Here is a 13,696-nt window from a genome sequence, read left to right as displayed (position 1 = left end):
TTACTGCTAATGCTCCTGCTCCTCTTCCCTCTGATTGTTTTCCCCTTGCATTCCCAGGCACAAGCACCAATTCAGTCCCCTCTTGCTCCCGGGTGAGAATGCTCAATTGAACGCTCATGAAGCAGCGGAGTGGTCCTGTCAGAGATTACCACACCACCAAAAAACTGTCACACACCTTCATTTACCCCCCCCCCCCCCCGCCTAATTCCCTGGGGGCTTAATTTCCCCTGCACAAGATGAGGGAGGTTCATTTCCTCCTGCTCTAACAAAGCTTGTCTGGAGGCGATCAATAACCATCGAACGATTGCGCTTCCTCCACTTAGCCTGTTGGAGCAGCTGCTTCTAATTGTTCTTGCACACAGTAAATACAGTGCAGGGGGAACTGCTTCACATCAAGGCTGCTCAGCGTGGCATGCTCAGCATGGAAAGAGCTCAGCTCCCTGGGACACCACTCAGGATCCATGACACCTTCCCTCTTGGGACAGAGCTCAGCTCCCTGGGACACCACTCAGGATCCATGACACCTTCCCTCTTGGAACAGAGCTCAGCTCCCTGGGACACCACTCAGGATCCATGACACCTTGCTGCTTGGGACAGAGCTCAGCTCCCTGGGACACCACTCCAAATCCATGACACCTTGCTGCTGGGGACAGAGCTCAGCTCCCTGGGACATCACTCAGGATCCATGACACCTTGCTGCTGGGGACAGAGCTCAGCTCCCTGGGACACCACTCAGGATCCATGACACCTTGCTGCTGGGGACAGAGCTCAGCTCCCTGGGACACCACTCCAAATCCATGACACCTTGCTGCTGGGGACAGAGCTCAGCTCCCTGGGACACCACTCCAAATCCATGACACCTTGCTGCTTGGGACAGAGCTCAGCTCCCTGGGACACCACTCAGGATCCATGACACCTTGCTGCTGGGGACAGAGCTCAGCTCCCTGGGACACCACTCCAAATCCATGACACCTTGCTGCTGGGGACAGAGCTCAGCTCCCTGGGACACCACTCAGGATCCATGACACCTTGCTGCTGGGGACAGAGCTCAGCTCCCTGGGACACCACTCCAAATCCATGACACCTTGCTGCTTGGGACAGAGCTCAGCTCCCTGGGACACCACTCAGGATCCATGACACCTTGCTGCTTGGGACAGAGCTCAGCTCCCTGGGACATCACTCAGGATCCATGACACCTTGCTGCTGGGGACAGAGCTCAGCTCCCTGGGACACCACTCAGGATCCATGACACCTTGCTGCTGGGGACAGAGCTCAGCTCCCTGGGACACCACTCCAAATCCATGACACCTTGCTGCTGGGGACAGAGCTCAGCTCCCTGGGACACCACTCCAAATCCATGACACCTTGCTGCTTGGGACAGAGCTCAGCTCCCTGGGACACCACTCAGGATCCATGACACCTTGCTGCTTGGGACAGAGCTCAGCTCCCTGGGACACCACTCAGGATCCATGACACCTTCCCTCTTGGAACAGAGCTCAGCTCCCTGGGACACCACTCCAAATCCATGACACCTTGCTGCTGGGGACAGAGCTCAGCTCCCTGGGACACCACTCCAAATCCATGACACCTTGCTGCTTGGGACAGAGCTCAGCTCCCCGGGACACCACTCCAAATCCATGACACCTTGCTGCTTGGGACAGAGCTCAGCTCCCTGGGACACCACTCAGGATCCATGACACCTTGCTGCTTGGGACAGAGCTCAGCTCCCTGGGACACCACTCAGGATCCATGACACCTTGCTGCTGGGGACAGAGCTCAGTTCCCTGGGACACCACTCCAAATCCATGACACCTTGCTGCTTGGGACAGAGCTCAGCTCCCTGGGACACCACTCCAAATCCATGACACCTTGCTGCTGGGGACAGAGCTCAGCTCCCTGGGACACCACTCAGGATCCATGACACCTTGCTGCTGGGGACAGAGCTCAGCTCCCTGGGACACCACTCAGGATCCATGACACCTTGCTGCTGGGGACAGAGCTCAGCTCCCTGGGACACCACTCAGGATCCATGACACCTTGCTGCTTGGGACAGAGCTCAGCTCCCTGGGACACCACTCAGGGTCCATGACACCTTGCTGCTGGGGACAGAGCTCAGCTCCCTGGGACACCACTCAGGGTCCATGACACCTTGCTGCTTGGGACAGAGCTCAGCTCCCTGGGACACCACTCAGGATCCATGACACCTTCCCTCTTGGGACAGAGCTCAGCTCCCTGGGACACCACTCCAAATCCATGACACCTTGCTGCTTGGGACAGAGCTCAGCTCCCTGGGACACCACTCAGGATCCATGACACCTTCCCTCTTGGAACAGAGCTCAGCTCCCTGGGACACCACTCAGGATCCATGACACCTTCCCTCTTGGGACAGAGCTCAGCTCCCTGGGACACCACTCAGGATCCATGACACCTTGCTGCTTGGGACAGAGCTCAGCTCCCTGGGACACCACTCAGGATCCATGACACCTTCCCTCTTGGGACAGAGCTCAGCTCCCTGGGACACCACTCCAAATCCATGACACCTTGCTGCTTGGGACAGAGCTCAGCTCCCTGGGACACCACTCAGGATCCATGACACCTTGCTGCTTGGGACAGAGCTCAGCTCCCTGGGACACCACTCAGGATCCATGACACCTTCCCTCTTGGAACAGAGCTCAGCTCCCTGGGACACCACTCCAAATCCATGACACCTTGCTGCTTGGGACAGAGCTCAGCTCCCTGGGACACCACTCCAAATCCATGACACCTTGCTGCTTGGGACAGAGCTCAGCTCCCCGGGACACCACTCAGGATCCATGACACCTTGCTGCTTGGGACAGAGCTCAGCTCCCCGGGACACCACTCCAAATCCATGACACCTTGCTGCTTGGGACAGAGCTCAGCTCCCTGGGACACCACTCAGGATCCATGACACCTTGCTGCTTGGGACAGAGCTCAGCTCCCTGGGACACCACTCCAAATCCATGACACCTTGCTGCTGGGGACAGAGCTCAGCTCCCTGGGACACCACTCCAAATCCATGACACCTTGCTGCTTGGGACAGAGCTCAGCTCCCTGGGACACCACTCAGGATCCATGACACCTTGCTGCTTGGGACAGAGCTCAGCTCCCTGGGACACCACTCAGGATCCATGACACCTTGCTGCTTGGGACAGAGCTCAGCTCCCTGGGACACCACTCCAAATCCATGACACCTTGCTGCTGGGGACAGAGCTCAGCTCCCTGGGACACCACTCCAAATCCATGACACCTTGCTGCTGGGGACAGAGCTCAGCTCCCTGGGACACCACTCCAAATCCATGACACCTTGCTGCTGGGGACAGAGCTCAGCTCCCTGGGACACCACTCAGGATCCATGACACCTTGCTGCTGGGGACAGAGCTCAGCTCCCTGGGACACCACTCAGGATCCATGACACCTTGCTGCTGGGGACAGAGCTCAGCTCCCTGGGACACCACTCAGGATCCATGACACCTTGCTGCTGGGGACAGAGCTCAGCTCCCTGGGACACCACTCAGGGTCCATGACACCTTGCTGCTGGGGACAGAGCTCAGCTCCTTGGGACACCACTCAGGATCCATGACACCTTCCCTCTTGGAACAGAGCTCAGCTCCCTGGGACACCACTCAGGATCCATGACACCTTCCCTCTTGGAACAGAGCTCAGCTCCCTGGGACACCACTCAGGATCCATGACACCTTGCTGCTGGGGACAGAGCTCAGCTCCCTGGGACACCACTCAGGATCCATGACACCTTGCTGCTTGGGACAGAGCTCAGCTCCCTGGGACACCACTCCAAATCCGTGACACCTTGCTGCTGGGGACAGAGCTCAGCTCCCTGGGACACCACTCAGGATCCATGACACCTTGCTGCTTGGGACAGAGCTCAGCTCCCTGGGACACCACTCAGGATCCATGACACCTTGCTGCTGGGGACAGAGCTCAGCTCCCTGGGACACCACTCCAAATCCATGACACCTTGGTACTTGGGACAGAGCTCAGCTCCCTGGGACACCACTCAGGATCCATGACACCTTGCTGCTGGGGACAGAGCTCAGCTCCCTGGGACACCACTCAGGATCCATGACACCTTCCCTCTTGGAACAGAGCTCAGCTCCCTGGGACACCACTCCAAATCCATGACACCTTGCTGCTGGGGACAGAGCTCAGCTCCCTGGGACACCACTCAGGATCCATGACACCTTGCTGCTTGGGACAGAGCTCAGCTCCCTGGGACACCACTCAGGATCCATGACACCTTGCTGCTGGGGACAGAGCTCAGCTCCCTGGGACACCACTCAGGATCCATGACACCTTGCTGCTGGGGACAGAGCTCAGCTCCCTGGGACACCACTCAGGATCCATGACACCTTGCTGCTGGGGACAGAGCTCAGCTCCCTGGGACACCACTCCAAATCCATGACACCTTGCTGCTGGGGACAGAGCTCAGCTCCCTGGGACACCACTCCAAATCCATGACACCTTGCTGCTTGGGACAGAGCTCAGCTCCCTGGGACACCACTCCAAATCCATGACACCTTGCTGCTTGGGACAGAGCTCAGCTCCCTGGGACACCACTCAGGATCCATGACACCTTGCTGCTTGGGACAGAGCTCAGCTCCCTGGGACACCACTCCAAATCCATGACACCTTGCTGCTGGGGACAGAGCTCAGCTCCCTGGGACACCACTCCAAATCCATGACACCTTGCTGCTGGGGACAGAGCTCAGCTCCCTGGGACACCACTCCAAATCCATGACACCTTGCTGCTGGGGACAGAGCTCAGCTCCCTGGGACACCACTCAGGATCCATGACACCTTCCCTCTTGGAACAGAGCTCAGCTCCCTGGGACACCACTCCAAATCCATGACACCTTCCTTCTTGGAACAGAGCTCAGCTCCCTGGGACACCACTCAGGATCCATGACACCTTGCTGCTGGGGACAGAGCTCAGCTCCCTGGGACACCACTCAGGGTCCTTGACACCTTGCTGCTTGGGACTGAGCTCAGGAGCAGATATGCACCAGGATGCTGCTGCACTCCAGGGATTCCTGGAGCAGGAGGAGACCTTGGCATGGTCTCATCATTAACCTACCAAAATGCTGGGTAGGGAAGCAGATTTGCTGAGGTGACTTCTTGCAGGACACACAGTAACCCATCAAAATACAAATTGGCCTTGAGCAGGGAAGGGCAGGAAATCCAGCTGGGATGGTGGCAGTATTTACAGCGAGAGGATTTACCTCGCGTCCCTCACCCGATGCGGTGCGGGATGCCTTGAGGTGGGGGGCGGGGGGCAGGCGGGATCGATCGCGCTCCGGAGGCTCCTCAGAGGGGCTGAGCGGGATCCACGCACACGGTATCTCGGGTGGCTCTTGCCGGGGACGGTGGGGAGGGACCGGGTCGCCTCCGGCAGCTCCTCCCATGGGACGGCGGTGGGTAGCCGGGAGGATGGATCCATTTCAGGCAGCTCCTCCCAGGGACGGCGGCGAAGGGGCCAGGTCCCCTCAGACGGCACCTCCCGAGCACAGCTGGGAGTCGCTGGGAGGATCGGATCCGCTCAAGGCATCCTCCGCCAGGAATGGTGAGCAGGGACCGGACCCTCTCAGGCGTCTCCGCCGGGGACGGGGAGGGGGAAGCGGAGCCCACCAGGAGGCTCCTCCTGGGGCCAGTGAGAGGGTAGCCGGGGAAGGCTGGATCCCCTCAGCGGGTCTCTTACCGGGGACAGTGAGGGGAAGACGGATCCACTCAGGTCGCTTTTCAAGGAGACAGTGAGGGGGAAGGGGGTTCCCTCAGGCTTCTCCTCCTGGGGACAGTGAGGGGGGACCAGACCCCCTCGGGCGGCTCTTGCCGGGGACGGTGAGGGGGAAGAGGGGCTCCCCTCAGGCTTCTCCTCCTGGGGACAGTGAGAGGAGACCAGACCCCCTCAGGCGGCTCCGCACGGGGACAGAGAGGGGTGACCAGACCCCCTCGGGCGGCTCTTGCCGGGGACAGTGAGGGGAAAGGGGTGCTCCCCTCAGGCTTCTCTTCCTGGGGACAGTGAGGGGAGACCAGACCCCCTCAGGCGGCTGTTGCCGGGGATGATGAGGGGGAAGGGGGTCCCCTCAGGCGTCTCCTGGGGACGGTAAGGGGAGACCAGACCCCCTCGGGCGGCTCCTCACGGGGACAGTGAGGGGAGACCAGACTCCCTCAGGCGGCTGTTGCCGGGGGTGATGAGGGGGAAGAGGGTCTCCTCAGGCGTCTCCTGGGGACAGTGAGGGGAGACCAGACCCCCTCGGGCGGCTCCTCACGGGGACAGAGAGGGGTGACCAGACCCCCTCGGGCGGCTCCGCACGGGGACAGAGAGGGGTGACCAGACCCCCTCGGGCGGCTCTTGCCGGGGACAGTGAGGGCAAAAGGGGGCTCCCCTCAGGCTTCTCCTCCTGGGGACAGTGAGAGGAGACCAGACCCCCTCAGGCGGCTCCTGCTAGGGACAGTGAGGGGAGACCAGACCCCCTCGGGCGTCTGTTGCCGGGGATGATGAGGGGGAAGGGGGTCCCCTCAGGCGTCTCCTGGGGACGGTAAGGGGAGACCAGACCCCCTCGGGCGTCTGTTGCCGGGGATGATGAGGGGGAAGGGGGTCCCCTCAGGCGTCTCCTGGGGACGGTAAGGGGAGACCAGACCCCCTCGGGCGTCTGTTGCCGGGGATGATGAGGGGGAAGGGGGTCCCCTCAGGCGTCTCCTGGGGACGGTAAGGGGAGACCAGACCCCCTCGGGCGGCTCCTCCCGGGCACGGTGAGGGGGAAGCCAACCCCCTCCCGCAGCTCCCCCGGGGCTCGCCCCCTCCCCAGCCCCTCCCCCGGCAGGTGGCCCCCGCGCAGCGGCGGAGCCGGTGGGTGACGTCAGCGGCGGGGGCGGGCGTGCGGTGCCGGTGCGCGGAGCCGCGCCGGGCCATGGCGCTGAGGAGCGGGAGCGGAGCGACCCCGGTAAGTGCGGCCCCTGCGCTCGCCCCCTGGTCCGCGCCCCGCTCCGCCGCCGCTCCTCGCTCTCCCCTGCGGCGAGCCGGTGCTTCGGGCTGAGCCCGGCGGCGGCGCCGGCGGTGGGGTTTTTGTTGCGGGGGATCGGTTACGGTGGAGCTAGACGAGGCGGGTTCGCTGCCCCATGCGGGACCGGAGCGCGGCGTGGGCGGTGAGGAGCTCGCCGGGACCCGCCTGCGCCGGGAGAGCCCTCCCTGGAAGCGCCCAGCCCGTGCCGGTGCCCCTGCCGGTGTCGCCTCGCCCTTCCCCGGGACTCAGCCCAGCCCAGCCCGGCCCCTGGCCTGCCGGAGACCCCCTCCTTGGAACGGGGGGGGGGGGCTGCGGCTCTGTAGAGCCGGGTTTTGATGCCCGGGAGGGCGAGCGAGCACATCTACGTTTGCTGCTCCCCAGGTTTATGTATCTGTATCGGTGCTTTCTGAGGATTTATGTGCTTTAAGTGTATATAGGCGCTTTATATACGTGCTTTATATACGTGCTTTGTGTGTTCACACATGCAGACCTGTGGGCTTGCACCGCTCCATCTGCTCGCAGCCGAGCTGCTGTCAGCCTGTCCAGCGGGTCCCTGACTCCCTTCCCCGCATCTAGAGAGTGGAACCTGCTCCTCTTCGTCTTCCCCCCCGCCGCCCTCCAAGACAGGCTGCTTTTGCTCTTGGTCTTATTTATTTACTCCTTATTTATCTACTCCTCGTGATTTATTCGCCTCTCGGGTCTGAGAGTGTGCGCTAGAGATGGGAGGTGGCAGTGGTCCAGGCTTTAATGGCATCAAACATGCTCCATGTGTGGTGAACGCAGCGCCTGGGGAAGATTTATCTCTGGTGGGTGTAGTGTGAGTGTACCAGAAAGAGAACCCCGAAGTCCCAGCAGCTCGGACAGGCTGTCCCTGCACAGCACCTTTGCTTGGCCCCAAGGTGTGGAGTGGGTTAGGGGAGAGGGGTCCCCACGAGTCTGATGTTCGGCACTCAGCTTTTCTGAGGTGTTCAGGTACCTCTGCTGCCCATCCCCTGAGCCCGTCTGGTCTCTGCCTGCTTGGGGGGGGGCATGCCGTGCCCGGAGAAGGTGATGTGGAGCGCCAAGGTTTTCTCTTGATGAAGCAGCTGGCGTGGCTTTTGGAGATAACACCGCTTGGATCCTGCTGAGAGGGCTTTCGGTCCCGGCATTGAGCTCTGCATTGATTGCTGCTCGCTCTTAATTAGGCACATCTAATCCTACCCAGCGCTGGGAACTTCCCGGGAGGGGCAGAGCGCTTTTGCCTCTCCTGGTCTGCAGCAGGAGCTCTGCCTCCTGCAGAACGTGGCCTGGGGACAGTGACGTCTGTTTCACCACCTTGGACGTGACCAAGGCATGCAGCTGAGGCTCGGATTTGCAGTGCCCTTTACTTTTGGATGGATGGATGGATGCCCATCAGGTTGAAGGTGATGAGGACACCACATTGGAGGTGTGTAGTGAAACAGAGATGAGGGCTAGAGTGAGGATATCACAGGCTGGAGCTGCCCTGAATAGTCTGAGGATAAATCTCATGCTCAGCAGATGAGCATCAGCATTCCCCCTCCCTGTCAAAGGTGAGAGGTGAAAGGGTGATAACCCCTGTGCCACTGATCCTCCTGTGGTTGGGAGTGAGCCTCTTGCCTGGCCTTGGAGACAAAGCAGGGGAAAGTCAGGGTCACCTCAGCCCTGTCCCTCCTCCAGATGAACCCAGCCTGTTAGTGAGGACTGGTGAGGGCTGAAATCCCAACTAAACACGAACTCATGTTCAGAAGGATGCAGAGCACTGAGCATCTGGCCCACCCTCGAGCTGTTTAGGTGGAGTGCTTCGTGGAGGAGGTCTCTGTTTCCTCTGTTCTTCATACTAGAGCTATGAAGACCTGGTGCCAGGTGCTGGAGCAGCTTCTCATCCTGCCTCTGCCTCCTGGGTGCTGAAGGAGGCAAAATTGCCCAGGCTGGCATTATCAGCTGACATTGCCTCTTGATCTTCCAGGTGGTGTGAGGCAGCTTGCATGGAGTCAAAGCTGTCTTGGTGTCTACAGTTTCTTTGCCCCCCACTTGGGCATCTAAAAGCCTGAGCTGCCCCTTCCCTCAAAGCAGAGGGGACAGACACCTTCAAAATGAGGTTGATTTTTTTCACCCTGCAGTAAATCTAGGACACAGAGCAGGCAAATGGCTTTCAGGGTGCTGGTTTTGCTTCGGGTATTTGATTTTGAAAGGTCTGAATTTGAGATGAATCTCACCCAGTGCTTTCAGACCTCGGTTTTCAGTCCTTTCACTGAGCTTTTTCCTTGGTGGTGATGGTGGTGGTGGTTTTTTTTAGCATGACCCTGTTGTCCTACTACCATCCAGGCCTTTTTGGAGCCATAAATTATGCTTCAGAAACTTTCCACCTCCCCAGGTGGGAGGTGTTGCAGAAATGCAACTGCAGGGAAGTGCTTGCAGCTCATCCTCCTGCAGGCACAGAAGGCTGGGTTGCAAACCAGCCTGTTTAATTCTGTTTCAGTGGCTCTAAGCAATGGTGAGCCCCTCCTCCCCTTCCCCCCCCACCTCCCTCCCATACCTTGTGCCAAGAGTTAATTGCTTTCACTCTGGGGAGATGCTATCTCGTTTCAAGGTTGAACTTCTTAGGTTTGACTTGCAGAGAGGGGATGTTGTTGTGCCCTTGTCACAAAGGTGAGTTGTCTCTCCCAGCTCCTTGCACACAGTGATCAGGTCACCTCTTCACCCGCTTCTCAGGGGGGAGGGGGAAGTGTTTGAGGCCCTACAGCCTCACACTGAGAGGCTCCTGCTCTGCTGTGTATGGTTTTTGTGGCCACCCTTGGGACTTTGCTGGTGTGACCACATCTTCCAGGTCTAGATGCAGCTGTGACCTCTGCAATGTCATGTGTTGGTGTCAGCTTGCTTTCCAGCTTCTGAAGGACCTCGTTACAAGAAAGGCATTGAGGTGCTGGAGCAGGTCCAGAGAAGGGCAATGATGCTGGTGAAGAGTCTGGAGAACAGGGCTGGTGAGGAGCAGCTGAGGGAGCTGGGGTTCTTGATCATGGAGGAAAGGTGGCTGAGGAGAGATCTGGCTCTCTACAGCTCCCTGAATGGAGGTTAGAGGCACAGTCTCACAGTATCACCAAGGCTGGAAGAGACCTCAAAGATCATCAAGTCCAAGCTGTCACCACAGACCTCATGACTAGACCATGGCACCAAGTGCCACATCCAATCCCCTCTTGAACACCTCCAGGGATGGGGACTCCACCACCTCCCTGGGCAGCCCATCCCAATGGCCAATGACTCTGTGAAGAACTTCCTCCTCACCTTGAGTCAGGTGGAGGTTAGTCTCTTCTCCTGAGTAACAAGCGATAGGACAAGAGGAAATGGCTTCAAGTTGTGCCAGGGGAGGGTTAAGTTGGGCAGGAGGAACAATTTCTTCCCCAAACAGGTTGCCAAGCCCTGGAAGTGGCTGCCTAAGGCAGTGGTGGAGTCCCCATCTCTGGAAGGCTTTTGGAGCCATGAAGGTGTGGTGCTGAGGGATGTGGTTTAGTGGTGGCCTGGCAGTGCTGGGTTGATGGCTGGCCTTGATCTTAAATGTGTCTTCCAACCAAAACAAATCTATAATTTGATCTCCTGTTATACCTTCAAGGACCAGTCTTGCTTGGCTTTGCTCTAGCCAAGGCTCAGCCAGTTCCAACCCCCCTGCCATGGGCAGGGACACCTCACCCCACAGCAGGTTGCTCACAGCCACCTCCAGCCTGGCTGCAAACACCTCCAGGCAGGAGGCTTCCACCACCTCCCTGGGCAGCCTGTGCCAGGCTCTCACCACCCTCCTGGGGAGCAACTTCTTCCTGACAGCCAATCTCAATCTCCCCACTTCTAGTTCTGCTCCATCCCTCCCAGTCCTATCCCTCCCTGACACCCTCCAAAGTCCCTCCCCAGCTTTCTTGCAGCCCCCTGCAGATCCTGGAAGGCCACAATGAGGTCTCCTGGGAGCCTTCTCTTCTCCAGCCTGCACAACCCCAACTCCCTCAGTCTGTGCTCACAGCAGAGCAGCTCCAGCCCTCTGCTCCTGCTCCTGGCCCTGCTCTGGACACCTCCCAGCCCCTCCAGATCCTTCCTGTAACAGGAATGTGTATTACTTTGCCTGCTGGACTGTGCCTTCCACCAAGGTGATTTGGGTCTCCATGCAGCTGTCTCCCCAGTCAGCCACCCATTAGTTAATGGGGTTTTTATTTTTACACTTAATATAATCCCCCAAGAAGGAATCACAGAGGAGGCTGGGGAGGGAGAAAAATCCCTGAGGGCCATGCATGGGCTTCCTTCCCTGGTGTCACCCCAACCACCAGAACACAGAATCAACCAGGCTGGAAAAGACCTTTGAGATCACCAAGTCCAACCTATCCCCTAGCACCATCTGATCAACTCAACCATGGCACCAAGTGCCTCACCCAGGCTCTTCCTAAACACCTCCAGGGATGGTGGCCAGCCGCACTTGGGGCTGTTGTTGGCACCCCCAACCCATAGGCTTTGTGGAGTTGGTTTTGGTGTGAGATTCATCCTCCAAATGTGATGTGCTTTGGAGGAACAACTGTGCAGAGGCATCTGCCTGTGTCCTGCAGCCCTGTTGGCTGCCAGAGGGAAGAGGAGAACTTGTTTGAATAGCTCTGATTCCAGGAAACTCAGCTGGCTGACTGGAATTGCATTTCCAGCCTCCAGTTTGTGTATTTACCTGAGGTTTCTGTCCTGCTGCTTGAGCTCCTCCTGCCTTTCACCTTTTGTCCTTTTCTCTTTTTTCTGTGGTTGGAAGGCACTGCAACAACACCAAGTTTCCCTCTGGTTTTAAAGTGCTTTATTTTGGCAGGTGCTTGGCCAGAAGGGGATTGGATGTGGCACCTGAAGCCATGGTTTAGTTAGTCATGAGGTGTTGGATGATAGGTTGGACTGGATGATCTCTGAGGTCTTTTCCAACCTTAGAATGGAATAGAATAGAATTAACCAGGTTGGAAAAGACCCTTGAGATCATCCAGTCCAGCCTATCACCCAACACCATCTCATCAACTAAACCATGGCACCAAGGGCCTCATCCAAGCTCTTCCTAAACACCTCCAGTGATGGTGACTCCACCACCTCCCTGGACAGCACATCCCAATCTCTCTTTCCATGAAGAACTTCTTCCTAACCTCCAGCCTAAACCTCCCCTGGCACAGCTTGAGACTGTGTCCTCTTGTTCTGGTGCTGCTTGCCTGGGAGAAGAGACCAACCCCCACCTGGCTACAACCTCCCTTCAGGGAGTTGGAGAGAGCAAGAAGGTCTCCCCTGAGCCTCCTCTTCTGCAGGCTAAGCAACCCCAGCTCCCTCAGCCTCTCCTCACAGGGCTGTGCTCCAGACCCCTCCCCAGCTTTGTTGCCCTTCTCTGGACACCTTCCAGCAGCTCAACCTCTTTCCTGACCTGAGGAGCCCAGAACTGGACACAGGACTCAAGGTGTGGCCTGAGCAGTGCTGAGCACAGGGCACAATGACCTCCCTGCTCCTGCTGGCCACACTGTTCCTGATGCAGGCCAGGATGCCCTTGGCCTTCTTGGCTGCCTGGGCACACTGCAGGCTCATGTTCAGCCTACCATCACCCAGCACCCCCAGGTCCCTCTCTGCCTGGCTGCTCTCAGCCACTCTGACCCCAGCCTGTAGCACTGCCTGGGGTTGTTGTGGCCAATGTGCAGCCCCTGGCACTTGGATGTGTTCAATCTCCTGCCCTTGGCCTCTGCCCCTCTGCCCAGCCTTGCAGGGTCCCTCTGCAGAGCCTCTTTACCCTCCAGCAGATCAACTCCTGCCCCCAGCTTGGTGTCACCTGCAAATCTACTGATGATGGACTCCATGCCCTCATCCAGATCATCAATGAAGATATTGAACAGGATGGGACCCAGCTCTGATCCTTGTTGATTCTCTGACTGAGATCTCTGTCCTGCAGGGGGTTTCAAGGCAGGTGGTGCTGGGGGTTGTTGGGAAAGCCCTTGCCTGTGCACATGGCCAATCCCTAGACCGAGTTTCTCTCACCCTCTGTGGTGCTTTATCTCGTCCGCAGCACGGGGACTCAGTTCCACTTTTACTGATTCTAATGATCTGATTATCTAATTCTCTGCTCCCAGCGTGCTCAAAACCTGCCTTCCTTCACAATTAATTCTGTTGGATTTAATGGATTCCTTCAGAGGCCCTCATCAGTCACCAACCCTGGATCTTCCTTTTTCAGTGCCATTTCTTTTGCCTCTCCCTTTTCCCCCCTCTCCCTCTCCCTTTGCCTTTTAGAGAGCACACATTCCCATGAATTTTCCTCATCTCTTCTTTTTTTTTACCACAATGGGGTTTTTTTTCACAGGATCACAGGCTCAGAGGATGTCAGGGGTTGGAAGGGACCTCCAGTCCAAGCCCCCTGCCAGAGCAGGAGCAGAGAACCCAGCACAGGGCACACAGAACACATCCAGACAGGGCTGGGAAGGCTCCAGAGAAGGAGACTCCACAACCTCTCTGGGCAGCCTGCTCCAGGCCTCTGGGAGCCTCCCAGGGCAGAAGTTCCTCCTCATCTTGAGCTGGAGCCTCCTGTGCTGCAGCTTACATCCATTGCTCCTTGCCCTATCACAGGGAGCAAGTGAGCAGAGCCTGTCCCCTCCCTCCTCCCTGATTTAATTCTTGCTGCTTTTCCA

The 13,696-nt window shown here is 58.2% G+C and overlaps 1 protein-coding gene across 2 annotated transcripts in view; it reads left to right on the top strand.

The window, feature by feature from the left end:
* The first annotated feature begins 5,482 nt into the window (after positions 1–5,482).
* Positions 5,483–13,696, top strand: part of MAPK4 (mitogen-activated protein kinase 4) — a 78,912-nt gene continuing 70,698 nt past the window's right edge. Inside the window, exon 1 of one of the 2 annotated variants that reach the window (XM_054178831.1) lies at positions 5,483–5,599. The gene's annotated coding sequence lies outside the window, so the exon portion shown is untranslated. Of the gene's footprint in view, positions 5,600–6,883; positions 6,981–13,696 lie in introns of those variants that run through there. The other variant, XM_054178832.1, reaches the window with a different exon arrangement.

The sequence above is a fragment of the Dryobates pubescens genome, chromosome Z, assembly GCF_014839835.1.
Source record: "Dryobates pubescens isolate bDryPub1 chromosome Z, bDryPub1.pri, whole genome shotgun sequence".
Taxonomy (NCBI): Eukaryota; Metazoa; Chordata; class Aves; order Piciformes; family Picidae; genus Dryobates; species Dryobates pubescens.
Note: the sequence above shows the minus strand (reverse complement) of the source record. Positions and strands in the feature narration are given on the sequence as shown.